Consider the following 25,616-nt stretch of genomic DNA (forward strand, 5'->3'; position numbering starts at 1 on the left):
ATGGAAGTGCAGCACGTGCGATCGATCAAGATGCCACGGGACTGGAGGTCGTGCGTGCGGTGCGGTGCCGTCAAAGTTGAAGATGCGGGCTCGACGCAAACTCCATAGTTAAGTTTGAAGTACACGAGCTATCCATTCTTCCCTATTTTTCATTCAATCAAAACGACTGCTTCCATCTTATCAACGACTGCTTCCATCTTACCGCTGGCCACGTACGGTCCGAGGCGACGAACCTCACCGCGTCAGAATCCTATCGCTGCCGGCGTCGCACGTAGGCATGGGGATAAGGCAAGGCAAAATGTACTACTACTACTAGTTTGTATTCAGGAGTAAATAATAAAATTATATAGAAAGAAAAGTTAGTTGCGGGCTCCACCAGAACAGCTGTTCGCTCGTGATTGGAGCCTGCCCGGTTTCTTCGATGGTTGCGTCCATGGTGTGTGTGGGCTTCTCCTTGAGGCTTGAAGTACTAGAAGCAGAGCAGGCAAGCGCCAAGCGGCCAGTCCAGTCGACGACGGCGTGTGGTCCAGACCATCCATCCATCACACCGACGTACGCGCGCGTCCCTCCCGACTAGCCTCGCCGACAAGGACCTTTATCGCGGGCGGCGATCGAGGACACGGCGCGGAACTACTTCACGGTCAGGTCAGGGACTACATGTCCATCGACGATGAACCAGCTCTACGAGTATGGCGGCTTCGTGCTCGTGCTCACGCTCAGGCTCAGTGGCAGCGGCAGCGGGCTCCTCCTGGACGGCTTGCATCAAGACACCCGACAGCGTGCGTAATGAGTCCCACGCACGGCCTGTCGCAGTTGGACAAGTCAGAGTACACTGCCGCGGCCGGTGCAAGAGGAAGCTGGAGGTTTGCGCCAAGGTGACCGTCGCAGCAGAGCAGCGTGCTCAAGAACCCTGCAAAAGGTGGAGGCCGCCGCTGATGGACGTGGCCACCGCGGGGACGCATTGCAGTTCGCCTGGGTGTCCAGGCGCGGCATGAAGGACAACTACGGCCGGTCCGGCCGGACGGTGCATATCTTCTCCCTGGTCAGCGGCGAGCGACGGATTGCGTGCCACCTGGACCCGGTGGACAGGGTGCGGCGAGGCGCATCCTGGTCGCGGCCGGAGCGACGGGCAGAGGCTGAGGTGCAAGGGAGCCCGCCACGGACGGCGTGACCAGGCCGCAGTCCAAGAGCGCGAACTGGAGCTTGTGCTGCACGGCGCACCAGATGAGATGGGCAGCTGCAACGCCACGACCTGACACGCGCGCGGCTACCCGACTCCACGGTGGCTGGCTGCGGGTTGCAAATGCGGGACAGAACGACCGGTGTGCGCAATGGCGAGGCAAAACCTTTTCTTCATCCCGGTTGCTTTTGACCTTTAGATCGTATCCAAACACGGGATTCCTACGTCGCTTGGGAAATGACGGGATTGGGGTGAGTTAACTACCTGCATGTGGGTCCCATGGTTGCCTACTTTGTTCTGTGGACTGCGACCACTGGGTGCGCTCCCTCCCTCGACGTGGATCAACGCAGCGCTGAGGCCTCCATCTCCTCGGCCAGGTGATCCAAGGCATGCGATGCTCGCCACAAGGATCGTCGTCGATCATGCCGCCAACATGGAGTCCAAGATCGGCGATATGGTGCCTGGTGGAGCTCGAGACTGATGACGCCGCCGACACCGACTAGTCGCGCAGCGTGCGGTTCGACCAATGCCTAAGCATTACGGCGGCGCCGCCGACCTTCTCCACGACGCGCTCGACAACCTGCAGGTCATTGTGTACGGCCGGACCTTTGGGCAGCTCTTGGCGGCACTGGTTTGAACTCACCAGCACGTCGGAGTACGGTCTTTCAAGTAGTGGCGGCGTCCAGTGTGAGCATTATGTGTCTTCAGGAGACAAAACAAGTGATCTCGAGTGATGTTGTAAGCCAATGTCTCGGCAATAAATTTGAGAATTTTTTACTACGTCCAGGCGATGGGTACCCGTGGCGGGATCTTCTTGGTAGTTTCTGTCACGAGCCTACACCGTACGGTGAACACGCTCACTGCCCTAGTCAAAGCATGAAGGGGCTCCATTGTGGTGGCTCACAGGGGTCTATGGGCCACGAGGTGAAAGTTGACTTCATGCAAGAGATTCGTGACGTCCAGGATTTGCATGCTGGGCCGTGGGCCTTAGTGGGAGACTACAACTTGCTTGTCAACCCGGAAGATAAGAACAAGGCCACGTTCAACAGGCGGATGATGGCCAGATTCAGAGCCCTTCTCGATAGGCTTGAGCTCATGGAGCTATACATAAATGGGAGATGGTACAAGTGGAGTAATGAAAGGCGCAATCCCATAATGGAGAAGATCCAACATATCTTTGTGTCCAACTCTTGGGAAGATATACACCCCCAAAAACCTATTGACGGTTCTGGGCTCGGCGGTATGGGATCATTGTCCTCTTCTTGTGGATCCTGAGCAAAACTAGAGATGGGCCGGCGTTTCAAGTTTGAAAGTTTTTGGCCCAAGGTTGAGGGATTCGCGGACACGGTCCAGCAGGCATGGCAATCCATATCTTCCCAAGGAAACCATTTTATAGTCCTGGATACTAAGTTACACACCACTGCCAAGGCCCTACAAAGCTGGAGCGATCATTGGATCGGCAACATTCGCCTTCAACTCTCCATGGCAATGGAAGTTATTGGTAGGCTGGACGTGGCGGCAGAGAGTAGGACTCTCTCGGACCAAGAGCATGGGCTACGCAAGCTACTCAAGAAAAATTGTTGGGCCTCTATTCGCTGAAGAGGACGCTAGCGAGACAACGATCCCGTTTGTTTCATCTGAAGGAAGGGGATGCGAACACTGCATACTTCCAAAAGCAAGCACGCCATAGACAAAGAAAAACATTATCACTTCTTTACATCACAATGGTGGGATATACACGGGACAAGATAACATAGCCGAAGTGGTGGACGGATACTATGCGGATCAATTGGATCAGCCCCGACCCGAGAAGCTTCGATTAATCTGGACGTGCTTGACTTACCACCCTTGGCCTCACGCATTTGGAAGAACTGTTCACGGAAAAGGAGGTGCTCAAGACCATCAAAGCTATGCCCTTCGATAAGGCGCGAGGGGCTGACGGCTTCACGGACATCTTCTATGTGACTTGTTGGCCTATCATCAAAGGTGACCTTATGAATGCACTGGAGCATTTTTGCCGAGGAGATGTCTGAGGTATGGCAACAATCAATAAAGCGATCGTCTCGCTACTGCCTAAGAAAGCCGGAGCTGTGGATATTAAGGACTATAGGCCAATTAGTCTTGTTAGTGGATCAATCAAAAATTTCAACAAGACCCCTATGTCGAGGCTTGCGGATGATTTACCAAAACTCGTGGGGCATCAGTAGAGCGCGTTTGTCAGAGGTAGATCACTACACAACAACTTCATGCTAGTGCAATGTACGGCGAGGCGGGTGCACGCCTTAAAAGTACCCACAGTCATGTTTAAGCTGGACATCACCAAAGCTTTTGATTCACTACAATGGCCATTTCTCTTGGAGGTTCTGAGGAGGCTTGGTTTTTGCGAAAGATGGATCTCTTGGATTTCTGTGCTGCTGGCTACCTCATCCACGAGAGTCATGGTCAATGGTGCTCCCAGAAAACCAAACCTAGCATGTCAATGTCTAAGGCAAGGAGCCCCCCTCTCACTCATGATCTTCATCCTATGTATAGAACCCCTTCGGGCACTTTTCGAATATGCTACGAAAAGAGGGCTGTTGGCACCTTTGGCGAGGCCTAGCTTGAAACAAAGGTTGTCCGTGTTTGCGGATGATGTAGTGGTGTTCTTCAAAAGAAATGAGACTGAGACGAGCATGTGTGGAGCGATCTTGAGGCTGTTTGGGCAGGCTTCGGGCCTGGTGGTGAACATGAGTAAGTGCGTGGCCATGTCCGTTAGATGCTCACATGACGAGATGGAGGTTGTCTCGGCATCCTTGGGCTGCACCACTTTGCCGTTTCCGTGCAAATACCCGGGCATGTCATTGCCGATCAGAAAACAAACAACAACGCAATTGCAAGGTCTGGTGGATCGAGTTGTCGATTGTCTCCCTCTTTGGAAGGCGGCCATGGTACCAAAAGACGGCCGACTCCTACTAATCCAATCTGTGCTATGCGCTATTCCCGTCCACTCTATGATAGCGTTGGAACTGCCTTCAAAACCATGTCGGCCCTAGTAAAGATTTGTAGAGGCTTTCTGTGGTGTGGCAAAAAAGAAGCACGAGGTGGAAAACGGGGCGGTAGCTTGGGAGGTGGTCTGCACGACGAAGTGGGATGGTGGCTTAGGAATCCCCAATCTTCACTGGTTGAACAAGGCGCTACAAGCGCGTTGCCCATGGCTGCAAAAGGTTGTTAAAGACAGACCATTGAAGAAATTTCAGATCAATGTCCCCGCCAGAATCTTGTGCCCTAGTGAGGCGACCGCATGTACGACCTTCGGTGATGGGAGAGCAACGCTGTTTCGGGAGGATCGGTGGATCAACGGTCTACGGATTTGCGAGAATGCACCAGATATTTATGAAAGGATCCTGAGGAGAGTCAAGAAAAGCAGACTTGTTGCTGACGCGCTCGCGGAGGACAATTGGGGAGGGGACATTGGCCCTGACATTACCCAACATGCTTTGGGCCAGTTCATACATTTGTGGCCACGAATCTCTGCCTGGCAACTAACGAATGGAGTGGAAGATTCAGTCACGTGGGCTTGGGAAGCGAATGGTAACTTCTCGGCCTGCTCAGCATATGCATCTAGGTACATGGGATTCGTGTTATCCTCGACGAACTCATTCACTTGGCAGTCTAAGGCACCCCTCCAATGCCCTTTTTATTGCTTGGCTAGCACTCAAAAATCGATGATGAACATCTGACAGGCTTGCTCGACGTGGATTACCCCACCAGTATGCATGCCCATTGTGCAACCAACATGAGGAGACTATGCAACACTCACTAATTGACTGTGTGTTCGTCAAACAAGTTTGACACTGGCTAGGATCAATCACTGGGAGGATGGAGTTGGAACCACGACAAAATGAAACCTCGGGTCAGTGGTGCGCTAGGCAGGATGGCAACGCGAGCCACTACCGCAAGTCTTTGCGCGCTAAATGCCTTCTCGGCAGGTGGATGTTATGGAAGCATCGGAACGCCATTGTGTTTTTCTATTTGGGATTCGTGAAAATTTCCAGTTCAATGGCGCTTGTGTTCAAAAATTTCAGGCCCAACTAACCAAAACAAATCGCAGCAAAGCCCATCTGTCTACCATCCAGCTAACCCTAATCCCCTTTTGATTGCTTCTCAGCCGCCGGCGCCCCCACCCCCCGCTCCCGCGACGGCGCCCCTTCCTCCGTCTGCAGTACCACGCCACCGCCGCCGCCGCCATGTCATCGTCGGCCGTCTGTAGTTACCCTAATCCCCTTGCGAGGAGGAGCCCCAAAACCCTATCCCCCACCACCAGCCCCACCCGTCTCCCTTCTTCCCCTTCTCCAGCTTCCTCGACCTCTGCAACCCAGCAACCTCGTGGTGGTTCCTCGGCCCGCCCTCCCCCTCCGCGACCCCACCGCCGCTGCCTCCTCCAACCCCAGCAACCAGTTCGACGTCCACCTCGGCGGCCTCCTCTCCGGCGGCGCCACCATCCAGATCTTCCTCGAGGGCTCCTCCTTCCCCGGCGGATTCGTCTCCTCGCCCACCCCCGGCGTCGGCGGGGTCAGCCTCGTGGACTACTTCATGGGATCCGGCCTCAAGCAGCTCATCCAGTAGCTCGCTGAGAACGACCCCAGCCGCTACGGCACCCTGCCGGCCGCCAAGGCTGCGGTTGCCGCCCTCCCTGATGTCGCCGTCGATGGGGGGCACCCAACATGTCCTCCACAAGGATTGCATCCTGCCATGGCTTGACCTCCACAGCTCGTCCCTGTCTGCCGCCATCTATGTCCACCAGTGCTAGGCAGCTGCCGCTGCGGCGGCAGCACCTGCAGCCCCGGGTGGCGGCCCTTCGCCTCGGGTCATGGTGAGGAGTTTCAGGATCTCGTAGCCGTGGCCTCTCAGGGCCGCTTTTGGAGCTCAGTAGGCGGAGGGCAGCGACCAGGACGCTGCTGGCTATGGCAACTACAAAAACGATGGGAATGCGAGCGGTCGCTCGTATGATGATCTCGACTGAGGCGCTTTCAAGGATGAGGGGAATAGGGGGATAAGGAGGTATAACCTTTCGCCTCGCACTTGTTACCGCCTTTGCATATTTATTATTTCATTATAACGGTTGCTTGCGTGAGTCGATTGCCATCGCACGTGCCACCAGGTTGACATAGAACATACATTGTATGGCTTTCCATTATTACCAAATACTCCAATATCTTGATTTAGGTTTTGAGTATTTACTTTATCTATCTTGGAATGCAACAATGATTGATGAGCTAAAAAGTGGTGATTGTTGTTGGGAGCTGTCAATTCATTTTTTCTATGGGCCATACTTGCACCATAAGAAAATGTTCTATTAATTAGGTGCTCAGCCTGCAGTTGAGGTTTTCATTTATTTGTCTTGATTGGCTGATGCCACGTGGAACATGGCTAGCTGGATTGTACGAAAATGTTCTATTAATTAAGCGTTCAACCTCCTGTTCAGGTCTTCACTTATTTGTCTGCGCTGGCCGATGCCACGTGTGAGTGGTGGTTTTAGTTCACCCCTGTATGGCTTTCCATTGTTTCCTAAATAGTTCATTCTCAACAGGGTTCTGACAATTAATGTTTATGAGCCATGCTACTTGCACTGTTAAGCCTGCTGTTGAGGTTTTCATTTTTTTTCTATGGGTTGGCCATGTCATGTGCAACACAGCTAATCGTATGCTTAATTTTTTCTACGAACCATGCTAGTTGGACTGTAGGGAAATGTTCTGTTAATTAAGTGTTCAGCCTCCAGACCAGGTTTTCATTTACGTGTCTGGGTTGCCTGATGCCACATGTAAAAGTAAATCGACTAGAGAGTGGCGGTTTTAGTCCACCCCTGTATGGCTTTCCATTGTTTCCCAATAGTTCAAATGGTCAATATCTAAATTTATACTTAGTATTTACCTTATTTTATCGTGATGAGGTGGACAATGGTGATTGTCAACAGGGGCTGACAATTAATGCTTTTCCTATGAGTCATGCTAGTTGCACTGTAGGAAAAATTGTTCTATTAAGCATTCAGCCGACGGTTGAGGCTTTCATTTACTTGTCTGGGTTTTGCCAATGCCTCGTGTAAAAATAAAATGGCTAGTTGTATGGTTATTACGTCATCTTTGTATAGACTACAATGTTATAGGAGCCGGTAAGACCAAAGTTGAATAGCGTGGATAAATCAGTACCAATGCATGAGGACCAGAGCAGGTGGACCCAAATTTTGCGGGAATGTGTTTATTTTCTTCTTTCCAACTCCTCTGTTCTTCAGTTTGGGAGCAGTCCTGTTACACAAACCCTCGTGTATGCTGGACTTGTCCTGTAGCTTAATCAATTTCATTACCACACTTGTTAAGCCTTGTTGGAACATAAACCTATGTTAGGACTTACGACATGGGTGATTGGCTGTTTGCGTAAGATATTGCGACCTTGTCGCCGGGCACTGGAGTACACAATACAAATTAAGCTTCCTTTGATTCTGCAAAAGAGGCTTGTGGAATACGGGTACTAGGTGTTATTCTAGTATTGACTATTGCTCATGTTATATGATGCCTTATTGTAAGATTGTATAATGCTGAAGAGCAGAAGAAAAGATCAATTAACGCTGGGGATTCCCCGGAGGTTCATTTCAAGAAGGCATGTATTCATGTGATCTTTATGGATATCATTTTTAAGCTGGAAATTTTCACATTCTGAAACTTCTTGCAAAATGACTGAATAATACCTTTCCCATAATACTTTAGATCACTAATAGGAATATCTTTCAGTGCTATGCGCTGCAGATTTTATGCATACATACTTCTACTTCCTTTTTGTTCCTGGAACTTCATTTGTAGACTTTGTCACTGAAAGAATTGAACTGATGATTCATGAGATGTGTTTTCATGTGTTCCTTACATCTCGCCATTGAATAGTTGTATCCTATGCACTACTACCCTTGTTAGACACTTGGACGCGATGGCCATAGAAGTTGATTTTTTGGGCTAAGGTTTCATGCATATTTTGTGTGTACAAGTGACCAGTCACCATTGTGCTTGAGATCATGGTGGAGTCAGCTTCCATGTACCGTTTTGTTCAGCTTAGACTTCTGATATTGACTTGATAGACACTCAGCATGAACGCTTCTTATATTGTTCACTTGTTGAAAAAGGCATGGATTGTAATAACAAATACATTGTGGTAAATTTTGCAGGTTGACAAATTAAAGGTCTTAGCATCCTCCCTTGCAAGGCTGTAATGATAAGGAATCACCCTCTCCTTTGGGTCTTGTTGATTGACTTCGAGCTAACGGAGGTGAGATCTGGTCATCTTGTTTGGGAGAAGTTATGTTTTTTGTATCCGTATTGCCATCTTTGACAATGAAGGGTGCTTATTATCATCTTTTGCAGCTTAAGTTCTGGTATATATTGCCAAACTTTAATGTGTTAGTGGGATAGTATTACCTTGGACATCTTGATCTGCAATTGGTTTGGCGAGACATTTAAACGCACTTGATGACTTCATATTCCTTTTTCATAGCTTATACCTTTCTGATATGTATTTGTCAGAAAAAAAATCCTATTCTAAAAGATTTGTGCATATTAAAATAGCTGAGTGCTTGTTGGGTTGCATGAGTTTTGAAGAGGATTGGAGTGGATTGGTGAGGATTCAATCCCCAATAAGCTAACATCCACCTCAATCCCGTCCAAACCTCCCCAATCCTCTCAAGCAGAGGTTTAACCGAACATAGTATGAGTGCTTCTGGGTTTGCTTGCTTTGATACAGTTCCTTTGAATCTGACCTTGTCAACTGTAACATGATAACATTAAAAATATTGATGTGATGCATCCAAAATCTTGAAGGGATAACCTGTAGTGCCTGATCAACATACTACTAATTGCTACATGGGATAATTCCTACTTGACAATAAAATTTAGTTTCTCTTGTTCTTTTGCTTCATTGGTAGAAACTGGACTTTCTGTTGCAAGTACCACTAGCGGAACAAGTCTTTGATTAATACACAAATCATCGAATATTTATTGCCTTTATGTTGACGGAATGGCTAGTTTACTTGCCAAGTACTATGTGTATGGTGCTAACAGTGTTCAGCTCATTGAAAATTCATGATATTTGACTTGGTCGTCTTTTGAACTTCAGTAAACCATTTCTATCTGTTGCTACAACACCTCATCATGTTGTGTGAGCATCAAATGCTAGTTTGTCACAGGTGCATCTCTTAACTAAAATATTGTTATTCTTGTTCAGGTACACACGATTCGATACTTTGAATGGGTTGGACTGAGCCGACAACCCAGCATCATGGGTAAGGTATGTTGACTGGAATACATCAACATGCCAATGGTTGCCTTGTCACATGAGTGTTCTTTTGCCACAATGAGTGACCAAGACACTGTACTAGTTAGATTCCCATGGTCTCCTTTGGCTTTCTTAAAATTAAGCATGAATAATGTTTTGATTTATGACAAACTCTGACCAGATTGTAGTAAGTAACTCAATGAAACATTGCTGTCAGCCAGGTAGTGAGGAAAAGTGAATTGCTTTGACTTGATACCAGGCAACATTTGGCTTATGATGATGTTTGATTGTTTTCCTCTGGTCTTGTTTGGTTAAAAGCTTGCATGTACTGCCCAGCCCAGCCCAGGTAGACAGAGCCGTATATGGTTTTTTGATTGGAAAGGGTTTGAGCTCAAGGAGCACAGTAACAGCTGTCAGTAGTTGATGGTGACCCAAGTATAGGTTAGAACGTAAATCCTATTCTTTTTTGGTTGGCACCCAAGTAGGAAGGTATGTGACCATGAAGGAAAACTTGTCAACTTAACAAATTCAACGGACACGACACGTATGTATATATATACCCAGGAGTTTCACCTCCCCACAGGCCAACGTATTTTCCATGTTGGGATGGGATGGAGGCTTTTTTTAACATGTGATTATGCTACCTGTTGTTTGGCTGGTGCACATTGCCCCTGCTATATTTGCATTCATTTTGCCTGCTGCGATGGAGTCATTTTAGTGTGAGATGTAGTAGGTCTGTAGTTCCCTAAAACAAGCGTAATTTTTTTTATGTATACATGGACGATGGCGCACAATATTGGGTTGCAACATTGATTTATATCTGTGCATTGCATCCGAAACACTAGTAGTTGATGAAACTGAAGTGAGCCTAATGAGTGGTTTGTTGCTGTTGTGTGTGTATCAGGCAGGGGCAACAGGGAAAGAGAGTCTGAGTTGAAGGTTCAAGGTAGAGAAGAAGAAGAAGAAGAAGAAGAAGAAGACTTATGTTGTTTTTGTTGTTGATCTGAATTGGAGGCTTTGTTGCTGATGAAGAGTCTATTGATCTCCTTTGCCTCCTCTCCGCTTGTTGTTTTCACCATGTATTTTGATTCAATTTAGCTAGCTTGGAGCAGAATTGTACCCATGTATTCCCTCCGTCCGGAAATAAATACTTGTTGTAGAAATAAATACAAATGGACGTATCTAGAACTAAAATACATCTAAATACATCCATTCCTTGGACGGAGGGAGTAGTAACTTTATACGTCCACCATTTTTCTGTGTGCCCACAAGTAGAAATTGTGCAAAATTGGTTGAGTGGCGAAAACTATGACAAGGAGGCGATGCATGTGTCAATGGACGTTCCTTTGCACATATATATATAGTAGTACAAGTTTAGTAAACAAACTGTGTTGGTTTATGTGCAAAATAAACTCTGCTGAGCTGTACCGCATACGTGCTTAAGCGGTCAACAAGAAGGAAGGGCAATCCATCCATCCATCCATCCATCCATTGGAGATGATTAGAAAAAGAAAGTGAAAGTATAGGCAGGCTTTTATTTTTATTATTTTCTTTCCTTTTCTTTGCATGAATGAAAATGAAAAAGGAACGAGAAACGACCAAACTTGCTGCTGTGCTGCTGGGGAAGGTTGCATCTCGGGGAGGGGGGTTTGCATAAATAGCACTATTTATGGAGTAGTAGTAATTATTGTTTCTCAATCCATCCATCCATCACGCTGTGCTGCGCTGCTGGGGGAGGTTGCATCTCGGGGAGGCTGGCACAGGAGTAGTACTATTTGGCGCCTCTCCTCGGTAATCGATTACTTGAATGCATGTATGACGCGTCGGTAATTGCACGCATTCCTGCTTTTGTCGCGTGCGAGAGGGAAGGTGGATCAGATCTGAGATTGTGACACGCTAACCCGCGGGGCCCCACGGTGATTAATGCCCACCTCCACCTCCGCCTCCATGGTACTATATAAACACCCACCCTTAACCTAATCTCCATCTCCTCCTCTTCTCTGCTGCGCATCCAACCTCCCTCCCTCCTCCAGAAATCTAATCTCTCTCACTCGTATCATCCGTTCGCCACGTCCATCGCCGGTGGTGGTCTGACGCCCCTTGGTTCGCCGGCCGATCCTACGAGTCATCTCCTTCCGCATCAGCAACCATGAGATTCAGCCGGCGGTCACGTCGTCTCGTCGTGCAATCCAAGCTACAGATTCTTCTTCATGGCGACACGACGCGAGTGGTTGTGCGGGCTACTACCGCTAAGGCCTGCGAATGGACCATCCTATCCTATCCTGCTGGCTCCGGCCCGCCTCCGAAACGTAGCCCAGGTACGTGTTACACATTTGGGTCCACTGTCCAGTTCCCATTCATTCACCACCCGAAGCTTAACCTAGCCGATGTCCCTCCACAGCACCCGCCGTCATTTCCGCTCGAGCTAGTGTCCCCCTTGACAGAGAGGAGAAGAGCGGCTCCTCCTCCCCCTCGACGCCAAGCCAACGCTAACCAGCAGTCAGTCAGGTGTGCTGCCCCCTCCCCCTCACCTTCCTCATCATATACATTGGGGATCTGGTTTCCTTGTCATTTCCTTGTGCTTGGGTGCTTGCTTCTATCCAACCCTAGGTTGGTTGCTGGTCGTGCCCCCACCCTCCTTTGAGTTTGAGATGATTCTATGTTACAACATGTTCCCTTAAACATTATTCCTTGCAGCATCTCATTAGCTTTCATCTCTGTTTGGTTTTGATGCAGGCCAAGCCAAGCAGCAGGCAGGTGACGGGATTTTTTCTTCTGCAACCCCTCCTAAACTCCTCCTGCTATTAGTACAAGGGGACTACTTCCCTCTGTTCCTTTGCAAGATGAAGTAGGGCACCGAACCCCCCCTCCCAGCTTCTGAGTTTGATTTTAAAGGTGACTCATTCTCTTTTGCTAGCTCTTCCTTGTTCCTCGCTGGACGCACGCAAAAAAAAAGCACTAAGTAGGCATTGTGCCGTCTGTGGGAGGCCCTCCCCTGCCTCCTCCTGTCCTCCTTTGAGGCTCATCTTTAATAGGCTTTGACTTCTTTAGAATCAATTCATGTTAACTCTTTCAGATCTATAGTCAGCATTTGAATGTGATAGTCGAATGGAGTATCTTCTTGTCATTATAGTTTATAGATTTTCTGCAAGCTTGTTGACTTTACTCCTTTGCTACTGCATATCTGAAAGCAGTGTCTTGTTAACATTAAGGCAACTAGTAATGCACTTATTTATCAGATGAATTATGTGATAATATTCTTTCTTTCTTTTAATGTACGTTATGTCTCTCTGTTTAAATATGAGTCCTTCCTCTTAATTTCCCTGTTTACCTAACATTGTTGTCCCTTATATGCAGTTTGGATATCGGGTGGGTTGTTGGACCATCTTCAAGATTTAACTCCAAAGTGCGTTTGCAAGGAAACCAAAAAATCATGGTAAGCTCATTGTTTGCAGTTATTTCCTTGTCCAATTGCATATGTGGGCTACCGCTAAGGCCCGCCAAGGACCATCCTACTGGACTCCGGCCCGCCGAGCCCGTGAATTGGATGGAGCTCGGTCCATTTCCCATTCACCAGCCTAAGCCACTAACCCTAGTCGGTCCATGCATATAAAGAGCTCGGCGCCGTCATATTCCTTGTAGATTAATTTACTCCACTTACATAAATTAAAATTATATGTATGGGCTTTATCTACTAATTAAAATAATGTTGGACCATTTTATACTACACATTTTTACCTTTTATTGTTAAAACTCCTTTTCCATGAATAGTCTTACTGGTTCAATTTTCTATTACATTCAGCAAAAAACTATTTTTTGAGGGATTATAAACCCAAACACATAGTATTATTATTATTATTTACTTTTCAGATAGTGTCACTTCAAAATCATTGCCTAAGCCTTTAGTGTTTTTGTATATCAGAAAAGGGAGAAAGTTGGATGTTTTTGTAGATAAGTTTATTTCATTTGGACGAATTACAATTATGTGTATGAATTTTGTATCTACTTTAGTTTTCTTAAATATCATGGCTTAGTTCTTTGAAGGCGATAGAGGTTTCTAGAGGGCATGGTTGTCCCATTGGGTTACTTTTTTTGTTTCCTTCAATATCAGCTTAGATCTCTGAAGGCCATAGTAAATAAAAGTTATAGTTTCCAGACTAAGCAAAGCTGGCCGTGTTTCTGCCATGTCTCTGTCTATGTGGACCAAGTAGTGTACAAACATGCATAGGAATACAAAAGAGACTTGCACACCCTCGGCAAAAGACACGACATATATAACAACTTAAATAATAGTCAAAAGGAAGTAGAACAATCAGATCAAAAGATAGAGTTACAATCCAACTCAGAATTTAACAAACCACAACGAGTCACAACATACAAGTTCTTGTTAGTACAATAGCTAGTTATATGACTAGATAAGCTAGACTAGACCTGATGATGTTACACAAAAGTTAATTTCACATCTTACATATATATCCTTCTTACTATATATGGCCGGGCAATCAACAGAGCAAAACACACACCTTTTCACTAACAAGAAAGGACGAAGCTATGACAACCTCCACTGTGGCGTCCCCAAATGAACAAAAACGCGTTCTTGTTTGGTGGTGTTCAACAGGAAAGCCGACGTGACCCTTTCGAGCAATACAGGGACCAGACTTGCCATAGGATTATATGGCCACTCTCGGTGTCCCTTGTGGTTCCACTGAAACCACTTTCCTCGATAGATAAACGTAGTTATTTGATCCTCTACGCATTCCTTTACCACAGTCGTCAAGCAACACAACTCGCTTGTAAGTGCTAGGAATAACCTGTGTTCTAGTAAATGCCAATCCACTTTAGCAAAGTGTATACCCACTTAGCCTAGAGTTACCCATCAAGCAACACAAAAGTTAGCTATGATATATGACAAGAAAAGAAGAGAAGGAAAAGGAAAGAAACCCAGAAAATAAAACCAAAAGAAGAACAAAGAAAAGAAAAGAAAAAACAGAAAACCGGCTAAGATACTGCACAGAAAAAGCCCGACACAAAACCTTGCTCATACCATGCAAAGTGGCATAGAAGGTTCACACAACTGAGCTAAATGGGTTGCCCACAACTTCGAGCTCTGTAGGTGACCCTACCATTGGTTTGGCAATAAGCAAGATTTAGCTTTGGTGATGCATCCAAGCAATAAAAATGAGCAGTTAACAGGCTCGGCCCACTCATTACCTTGTTGAAGGCATTGCTCGGATATGCTTTGATTATTTTTTCCGGGTGAAAACCTAGATTTGGGCCTTGGTGGTTGGATCCGGTGACGGCAACACTTGAGTGTCACTCCTTTCTTGGAAGTGTTGCTATTGAAGAACCTCGCGTCTGTCTGGTGTCATGAGATGGTTGGTGTGGACATGGTCTCTTTTATAGTTTGCCGATCGTAGATCTAATCACTTTGGGTTTTTCTTTTACTCGCCTACACATAGCATTGCTTTTATATGACTTTGCTATCTCACATGTTTTTTATGTGTTGGTGTTGGCTATGTGCATCCTAGCTGTAGGGAGGTCGGGTGTGTGCTCTTTGGGTTTGTATCCTCTTGATGCTCCTCTTTCAGCAAGTAAAATCCATCCTTTGTCAAAAACGTAGGCTCGGCTCACTCGAACTAACTGAAATGAAGTCACGTGTCTTTGTTTGGACTAATCTTGCTGGGTTTTTTTTTCGAGGGCCAACGACAGTAGGGGAGCCCCCCACTGACCTTTCCATTAGCTAAAATCTTGCTGGGTTGTGGTGTGCGTGTACACAGAACTCTTTCGGCTCTTGCTTTAGTGATTTTGTGGGCACCTTGTATGTTATGTTGTATTGTCAGCAAAGCGGCTTGGTTCCAAAATAAAGACTAGAAGTTCCTTCACTAACATCATTTAGAAATTTTCATGATTTGGCCTATTTGTTTCACTGTATGGTAAACCTAGAATTATTAGTAATAATCAGTACATAAGCGGTAAGTGTGGAGGGATTTGCCGAAGTTTGTTGGGTTCATCAAAACCCAATCACTATATACTTGCTCTACCCCTGATTTTGAGAGAACGCCCCCTTATATATATAGAGCAATGCTACATCTACGTACTCAATTTTAAGTGTTTAACGTAATCGCCAAGTGGCATTTATTCTTTGGACAGATTAGGGGAGGAGGCCCCACCCAGTTGAAATCAAGGGGGGTGGAGAGTTCAAATAGGAAGATTACGTAGGTTGGTTACGTAGCTTTACCTAGGTGTAGCATTTTCGATATATAAATCATAGCCGCCACTTGCGGCTCCGAATGTAGCATTGGTGCTCTATGGTAGAGAGGAAGGGATTCTCGTCTGTCATCCTTAGTGTAGTGGGTTTTAGAATCGTGCCGACATCGCTATGATGATGATGGGGGTCTCATCTCAAAATAAAACCATCTTGCTCCAATCTCGTCTCGGTGATGCTTGTTGCCTCCACAAGGTAAGACTCCTCTCCCCCTTCGGCTTCCACTGTTTGCTCTGGTGTTGTGAGGTAGAGGGGAAGGTATTCTCGTCTCTCATCCTTTGAGTAGAAGGTTTTAGAATCGCACGACATTGCTATGACGATCATACTAGTGTTATCTCAAAATAAAACCATCTGACTCAAATCCAGCCTCGCTGACACTTGGTGTATCCAAATAGGCAAACGCTGCTAATTCACTAGAAGATGACGAACTTGTGTTGACCATCATAAAATTCAACTTTCTATTCCTCAGTTATGTCTGACAAAATTTACTTCCAAGGTCAAAAGAAAATTGAAAGCATGGATGCATAGATATTAAAAATATATCAATATATCCAACACGAAAAATGCTCAGGATCCAAGTATTTTCAACCTCTACATCGAGCGAGTCGAGAGATACTCACACAATAATGGCAAATTTATTCACCCATTTTTTTACTCAGATAGTCAAGCTTATTTATGGGTGATCAAGTCATAAATCCATACATGAAGGACTCACTAACAGCCTTAGTATGTTGTCACTCATATGCAAGCCCCGCCAAGAGCCCACTACTGAACGTCTGGTTGTAGCAGTCGAGGTTGTTACCATAGGCTGATAGAACTCTTGATCGATGTAGGCTAGATCAATCGGTGATTTACCTTCTCTTTGACTACCTTCTCCTTGGCTTGGCAAGCTCGAACCAGCAGCCATGGTGGTGGTGTGGCGGCGGTGATTGCAGTGAGATGGCAAGGTGATGGCGGTGCTTCCCGTCAGCACTGCACTAACCCTAGATCGGTAGGAGATGTAGGTGGGGTGAAAGGCATCGCGACGAACCTCGTGTTGCGAGCCGCTGGCCCCCACCTCTTTATATAGTGCAGGTGACAGGGGCCCGTCACCCATAGTGGGCTGAGCGCCCCCGGTCAGGGCGCAGATCTAAGGGCCCGGTGGGCCGTTGGGCCCACACGATGGAAATCATCCTAACATAGGAAACTCCGAGGACAGCATATTAGCGCTTGTAGGACCCGATCCGGTCAGCAACACATTCATCCTGCCCCCTGCCAACTCGAGCCCGCCATTGATGATGTTGGTGATGACGCCATACCCAAGCACCCGGCCAGCAGCATTGCCCGCGCCTGATGGGGTCCACTGGCCTGTGATCACAGCATGGGACAATGGCTTATTTGACTGCGCCATCATCCAAAACCACACCGCCGTCTTAAACGACACCGTCGGGTCCGTGGTCACTAGGTCCTTGTTGTTGAGCAGGTCCACCCTAATGGCACGCTCCGCGGGGTCATAGTTGTAGTTCCATGAGAGCTGGATGGGGCCGTGACCGTAATATTTTTCACCTGACGCACATGGTCACTCTGACGATGACTCGTAGTAGCTTCCCGGCGAGCGCTGCTCCTGCTTGAAGCAGTAGCCCCAGGAGTACGGGCCATCAGGGAACGTGAGCCACCCTCCGGTGGTCTCGTTGGAGGTCATCCCAAGGAATCCTGCTACCTCCCACCACCGTGCTCCCAGTGATTCGGAAGGAGTCATATGTGTACCCGCAGGCCTCTTGGCAATGTTGCGGTTGAGCAAGAGCCACTCGAAGAGGTCCCTAGACACAATGGATGACACACCCTGGCCGATCGAAAAGGCGCGTGCAACGCCAATGTGCTCACTTGTTTGAATTCTACTGTGTGGCACGCCAAAAATTTCCATTATCTTCTTCATATTACTCCTACTTCACAGGACCATGTGACCACGTCTTCGCTTATAAATAGGAGAAATGGACCGATAAACCACGTTCGATTGATAAATTAGTTAACACGTGATGAAGACCTAGTGGGTTATGCTTGCAAAGAAACGTATAGTACTTTCTCCATTCTATAATGTAGTGCGTCCCGACTTTCCAAGATCTAAATTTAACCATAAATTTAACTAACGAGACAGACTACGGCGGCAGCTGAAATTATACCACTGAAATACGAGCGCACTACATTATGAAAGGATGCAGTATGAGATTAACTTTTTGCTTAAAAATATAATATTCGGCAACTTTGTGTTGTGCAGAAGCAGTACGGTCGTGTATATATAAATAATCAGCAATAATTCTCATGGCCGGAGGGTAGGGTGGCGTAGGAAGATTAGCCAAGTCCGTGGTGGGTCAGAAATAATCAGCAATGCTAAGAGCATCTACAGCTGCGATGCGCAAATCTGACTCCTCAAGCGCTCGCGGACACTGCCCGGTCACCCCTCAAATGTTTGATTGTTTAACCGAACACCTCAAATTAGAAACCTCAAATTCATATTATTACATGCAACGTGAAATCTAATCTAACAGGAGCTCGCCCGATTCTGTCGTGGCCATGTCCGGTGGCCGACCACGCTCCCCAGTGTTGGTTCGGTCGCCGACAAGGTAGAGTGCAGCATGGGACGTATTAGCGTGCTAAACGTATTTGGTATACCATCAAGCCAGTGGCATATATATTGGCAGCACTTGTTGGTGGATATAAATTTGACGTTGTTTGGATGACTAACCATGTAGAACGCTCAAACTTGCATTGAAAGAAGAGGTGTTTAATTGTCTCATCATGAGTAAAAAAATTACACTTCTTGCTTCCATTCCAGTTGTGTCGAGCGAGATTGTCTTTAGTTGGTACAACTCCTCTTCGAAGATACCACATGAAAATCTCAACTTTTAGTGGCACCTTCGATTTTCATATTTGTTTATAATTGTCCATTGAATTCTCTGTGTGCGAGAGTGCACGGTACATAGAGTCAACTGTGAAGGACCTAGATGTAGTAGGATTCCAGCGGAACACATCCCGTCCTTGTGTCAAGTTTATTGAATCCAAACGAGATAGCAGATGTTGCCATGACACAAGATGGGGGCCAATCAAATCCATCATAAATGATATATCTGGTGGGGAAGAGCACATCACATGCGCAAGAGTACCATTCTTATCGCGTACAATGCAGTATAAGGCTAGGTACTGTACTCAAACAGTGGCAGTTCCTAGCCACTTGTCCTCATAGAAACGTATCTATGAGCCGTCCTTTATCGTGAAAGATCTGAAGCGGAAAAGATGTTTCTTGACCGCAATCAGTCCAGCCCAAAAATGCGAGTCATAGGGCTTCAATATGTCTAGTTTAACGCCTTTTGGTCTAAATACTTGTTGCGCAATAGAGTTTGCCAAACAACATCCTCGGTAAGTAGCTTGAACAGCCATTTACTAAGTAAGGCATCATTCTTAACCTGGAGGTCTTGAACACCTAATCCTTCCTGGTCTTTCTGTCGACAAACAATGCTCCATTTGGTTAGCATATATTTTTTCTTTTCATTGTTTCCTTGCCAAAGAATCTGGACCTGAAGTAATCCAGTCTTTGCAGAACCCCTTTGGGAAGTTGGAAAAATGAGAGCATGTAGAGAACCATGTTTGTGAGGATAGAATTGATCAAAACTAGTCGTCCTCCAATGGAGAGCAACCTGCCTTTCCAACTGCTCAAGCGTATCTCCAATCGCTCCTCAACATGTTTCCAGTCTGCATCAGTGAGACGCCTATAATGAATCAGAATTCCGAAATATTGTCGTGAGAAGTGTATCTAATTATTGGCAAAAGATAGTGAAGCTTCAGAGGGTAATTGGAGATGGAATTTTTATTTTGCAAGGTGATTGTTGGCGACCACTACCATTGTCATCCTTGGAGTGCAGTGGTCAGGTGTTTATCTCAAGGAAGAAACGAGCTGTGATATTGGTAAGACAACCATTGTTGATTCGCGAGTCCGATGCTAGTATAAGGTGCCTGCAAGGACTACCTGGACCTTACTTGTCATTAAAGATGCTTGATGCAACACATGTGGACACCAGTTTGATTTACTTCATGGATGACATTCAGTACAGCTATGAGAAATTACCTGCTGCTCTTTTATACCATTCCAAACAACTCCACTTGGAAACTGTGTGGCAGCCTCTTTATCCAATCATTACCACTCGTAGGATATTTTGTGCAATGGGAAACAAATCAATGACAACTGAGAAGTCAGCGATTATGATTTATTTACATCAAGTTGGAACAAGGCTCAGGAATGCGACATTGAGATCACTGTGCTTATTAGAGGAACTAGAAAAGTGGTCCGCTCGATGCGCGGGCTAGGATTTTATAAGGTTCAGTAATGATAACATATTGTTTCAATACTTCATTTTTTGTAAACAAAGTTATGGTAAATGAAGCTATATATTAACACCACATTTTTTTACTACAACCTCAAGATTTTTAACAAAAAGTGGTCTAATTAATTTGTATGTTGTTTAGCCTATTGCATATTGTTTTATTGCACTAATGGAGAACACCCGAAATAACACCGCATGGACCGACGAAGAACATAATATTTCCATATAAACATGAAAGCATCGTAGGCTTGGTAGGAGACCTATAATCTCCATAGGCTGGGGCAGAGAAGAACCGGATGAAGAGGTAAATCACCACAAGCCAGGGACTGAGTTGTTGAAGAGGATGTCCAACATGGGATCTGTAGAAATGAAGGTGGCATCGAGGAAGATACTTGTTACTCCGCCATCAGGATGTCGTGACAATGGTGAGGAGGAAAGACGGAACTGCAAGGGGTGTGGAATCATGGGCGAAAACCATGATGTGATGCATCCCATGGATGGGAGCAGAGAGCAGTAGCTGACGTGAGTCTTTTTTAGGACGAAAGATGTGAGAGGGTTTTCAGAATGGTTTGTTCTCACGTTTCTTTATGTTTTTCCAGATGTGATCGATCGTATAGCTTTGTTTTCTTGAGGGAAAGATCGAACCTATAGCTGGTGGCCCATCTATGTGTACAAATTTAGGGAAAACTAAAAGAGATGAAACATTTTTTTATAATGGCGTACGTGGGTTTTGTCCAACTTCGATGAGAAAGAGATATTATAGAATTCTAATTGTTGTTATCTTAGAGAGCTTTAAAATAATCACCAGATATTTCTAATTATCGTGAAATTTTCTTGAAGAATTATCTTTTTTCTAGTTATCCCGTTAAGTACTTTTACTATATAATAGATGACATTTGTAAAAAGATTTTATTTTTCAAGCTTTTTCTCCCGTAAGAATATAATATTTGTAATCTTGGGTGGAAATTTTCATAAACTATTTTTTTTCAAAACATTTATACTGTAGATTTCATTGTACTATAATTGATGGTATTTTTGTCCTCCAATTTAGTTTTGTATAGACATTTACATACATTTGTCACACAATTTATACAGTATAACCTATATAGTATATGCTATGTCTCTAGAGAAAACAATTATATTTGGATATTAGATTGGTAGCAAGAAGTGAAGTTTGGATACTGAGGTAACAGTAGATTGGTTCAAGTGATATTTATCAATACGTAAAAGCAAAGCTCAGAACATGTCCTAGACATTTTACCCACTGTACAAAGTTATTGACTTATTATTGTCAGATATAATCATGAATTGAAATTTAAATTTGTGTGGCGCTAAAAGTGACGAAGTCTGTGCATGCACGCACTATATTATCATCAGTCTTCCTAAATAAAATAAAATATTTAATTTATACTGCAAGCCACTAATATTACGCCACTAATATCAAGTTAGTCATTTGAAGATACCTGAAAATTTTCCATTATTGTATGCCTAACTGCCTGTACGTGTTTAAGCTAGTATATGTGGTGTCCCGGACAAATTAGTTTTTTGGATATTAGATTAGGAGAAAGAAGTCAAATTTGGATACTGAGCTAACAGCTGGTTTGTTCATGTGACATTCAGTCAATTCTTGTTGGATATTAGATGATAACAATGAAGTCAAGTAGAGGCTGCGACAACAGGTTATTGGTTCATGTGACATTTAGTTGTCTTCCCTGCAAAAAAGGACATTTAGTTGTCTACATGATATTCATACGTAGAGGTAAAGCTCCGAATGTGACCTAGCCATTTTATCCTTTGTACAAAGCCATTGAATTATTGTTGTCAGAGATAATCATTGAGTAGAAATCTAAATTTTCGAGGCGATAAAAGTGATGAAGTGTGTTCATGTGCACACTATGTCTTAATCCGTGTTTGTATTTATTTATTTTTGAAATTTCAATTTATACTGCAAGCCACTAATATCAAGTTAGTAATTTGAAGATACCAAAAAGAGTTCCATTATTATATATGACTAACTGTACGTATTTAGTATGTGTAGCACTGTTTATTCTGTATAATCTATATAATCTATGTCGTGCCTCCGAACAAAATAATTACTTTTGGATATTAGATTAGGACAAAGAAGTCAAATTTGGTCATCGCAAAAAGAGAGAGTCAAGTTTGGATGTCAAGCTAACAGTTCATGCGGTATTTAATAGTCTACGTAATATTTATTAGTACGTAGAAATAAAGCTTAGAACATGACCCGGACATTTTACCCATTGTAAAAAGCTATTGACATATTATCGTCAGGAATAATCATGAGTACAAATTTAAATTTGTGTGGCTAGAATTTATCAAGCGTGTGCATGTGTGCAATATGTTGTAATCTATGTTTAAAAAACAAAAATTTCAATTAAAACCTTCAGCCACTAATACCAAGTTAGCCCAGTGAAGATACCAGAAAATTTTCCATTATTATATGCCTAACTACCCAAAATATTTCATTATAACCATATATAATGTTGTTACACATGATAATGTATGACTTCGTGAGTACATACATATATGCATTTTATTTTATTTTTTGTAGAAGGACCCTGTGTGCGTACATGTGCTGTCCAAATAACGTGACAGCCTTTTTTTTCTTTAGTAGGACATTAATTATTTTACTGTAGAGTCCAACTTTTATATAATATCTGAATAGGCATAGGCTGTACTTGGGGGAGGAAGGTGGAACATCTAAATTGTTACTTTTACTCATAGAGTCAACTTCTTTTTACCAACCTTATAATTAAGTTTTTTCTAGGCTGTACGTTCTTTTTAGAAAATTCTAGGCTGTACGTTGGAGGCTGGACGTTGGCTCACCAAGGAGTCCACATACGTAAATGCACATATGTCACGTAATTTTCTGAGGCCCACCGTGTTACATATGTTATGTAGATCGAACGGTTGTAGATTCTTAATTTTAAGAGATCCATCAAACCAAGGGCCAGTATATTCTGATTAACGTGGAATTTTTTAACTATTTATCTAGCCTCGTGGTTGTGTTACATATGTTACGTAGATTGAACGGTTGTAAATTCTTAATTTTAAGAGATCCATCAAATCAAGGGCTAGTATATTCTGATTAACGTGGAATTTTTTAACTATTTATCTAGCCTCATGGTTACATATGTTACGTAGATTGAACGGTTGTAAATTCTTAATTTTAAGAGATCCATCAAATCAAGGGCCAGTACATCAAATCAAGGGCTAGTATATTCTGATTAACGTGGAATTTTTTAACTATTTATCTAGCCTCGTGGTTCATCATATTTTACTTTTTATATATAATAGATAGATTCAGCAAGGGTACTCTAACAGAAGATTGTATTGGAGGGACTATCATTCATTTTGCAAATTATGGTTATCCTCCAAAGGTCCTTTTGTTAACACATTTGCCGAAAATCTTCGCTAAAAAATATTTACCCCAGTCTGAACGTATAAAATGTTGTACCATGAGTGTTCTGAATCCTGATGGACAGACAAGCAACAAAAATATCATATTCCTTGAAGACTTGTACCTGGACATGAACGCTTGTGCTTTGGACTTCATTGTGCACAGCTTGCTAGTGTTCCTGGTGAAGATATTCAGAGAGCTGCTAGTGTTCAGGAGGACATCCATCCTAAGAGACCTGTAAGACACAAGATATGCTATAATTTGGCAGCAAGGGACTGGCAAAAACAGGAAGCTGACAACACTGAAAATGGTATGTGTGTGGAGGTTGACTTGACCTTTTACTTGGAGACTATAGCATCCAGTGGAAGATGGTGGAGACGACACCTGTGAGTGCATCAGACCGGTTTATGCCCCAGACCCGGTATGTGGCTAGGCTGGGGATTCCGGCTTTTGATGTTAGGTTTAGATGAGTGGTCTGGGTGGTGGCCCAGCTAGCACCCTTCATCATATGGATAGGAGTAGCGGCATATGTTGCCTAGTTGGTGGATTCAGGCTTATTGTTGTAACACTTTGTAAGGTCCTCGAGAATAATCAATAAAGTGACCGTATGCATCTTCCAGATGCAGAGGCCGGGGGTCATCCTCCTTTTCTAAAAAAAAAAATCAGTTGTATTGGAGAACAAACCAACACAACTCATGCTGGTTATTTCGGTTAATTATGGCCCAGTGGTATTATTTGTGGTATTTAGACTTCTGCAACCAACAAAAGGTGGTCTTCTGCTCATACGTCGACTTACCTTCAGAATTGCGACTGACACTGATTGATCTGTTAGGAATAAGCACGACATAGTGTACATCTCGTATATGTATATGTGTCTGTGTCCGTGTAGTACTAGAGCTCATAGCCGACTAGGTTTGCTAAGGTAGCTGGCTCTAGTTGTATATATAGATACCCCTGTAAACGTTAACCTGCATCACCGATCAAAGCAATACAAAGTGAAGCAAGGCTCGATGCGAGCCTTTGGCTATCCATCGATTCGTTTGTGTTCGTAAGTTCTCGCCGGAAGAAGTTGATCGAACATTTATTCCAATTGTCGGTGATCATCCTTTTTCATTGTACAATCCATGTTAGCTTTTATTTTGCTTTCTTCTTGTGTGTTTGAAAAAGTTTGAAAATCCAAAAATATTTCTCGCTTCTTTTTGTCTTTTACTTTTTGTTTATTTGTTAAGTAGGTTGTAGCATTAAAAGAAAATCCAAAAAGATTTCTCGTTTTTCTTTTGTTTGTTGGGAGTTCTTGTCACGTCCCTAGCTTCTAGCAGTGCACTAGGCTAGCTTCATGTGTGCATCATGTTTAAATTTTGAAATGAATATGAAATGGGGATGACAGAAAACCCCCAGCACCCCCCCTTAATCCAACTTGGGTTTACCAAAATCTTTTTCAATGAACCTGAAATGCCCTTCTAAAATGTTCATCATCTTTGCCTTGCTCTGGAATCTCTGACAAAAATGGAGCACATATTTCTAGGACATCATAGGGTCACTGAATTAAATCATATGTTAATTGCATTTGCGCATTTAAATACTATAAATATTTTAAATGTCCAAATAATCCTAAATTGAAATGTTTCATGTTGGTTATATACCATACAGTGGGCATGAGCAGTTTGGTGATTTTTGAAAGTGCCTAGGTATTTCTTAGAAACGCCACAAACCTGCAGAAATAAAAGAAAACAGAAAATAAAAGGAAAAGCACTTATCTGGCCAACTTAACTAGCAGGCCCACCTAGCGGCCCAGCACTGTGCTGGCCCATGCCAGTCAGCTGCTTCCTCCTGCCAGGCAGGCAGGGAGGTGAGCGACGGCGCGCCCAAGCTCACCACGCCTCCACCTGCTTGCCGCCGAGCTGCTGGACGCGTGGATGAACTCCTGCCCGTCGCCCTCGACCTCCCCGACACCTCACTTCTCCCCCAGCGCCTCTCTCTCGCTCTCCCCCACCATGGCCGACGCAGCCGCAACCGCCTCGTCGTCGTTGCCGTGGCCAGAGCCACCACCTCGCCTCTCCGTGCTGTCCAGCGGCTCCGCCTCGCCGCCACGGAGCTCCAAGA

The 25,616-nt window shown here is 44.6% G+C and overlaps 2 pseudogenes; one reads left to right on the forward strand and one right to left on the reverse strand.

Annotated features, from left to right (window-relative positions):
* The first annotated feature begins 1,706 nt into the window (after positions 1 to 1,706).
* LOC125532298 (E3 ubiquitin-protein ligase RING1-like) lies at positions 1,707 to 6,092 on the forward strand (annotated as a pseudogene).
* Positions 6,093 to 16,939: 10,847 nt separating this feature from the next.
* LOC147988064 (26 kDa endochitinase 1-like) lies at positions 16,940 to 17,640 on the reverse strand (annotated as a pseudogene).
* Positions 17,641 to 25,616: the final 7,976 nt, after the last annotated feature.

Source organism: Triticum urartu, chromosome 2A (assembly GCF_056163025.1).
Source record: "Triticum urartu cultivar PI428250 chromosome 2A, HENAU_Tu73, whole genome shotgun sequence".
Lineage (NCBI taxonomy): Eukaryota > Viridiplantae > Streptophyta > Magnoliopsida > Poales > Poaceae > Triticum > Triticum urartu.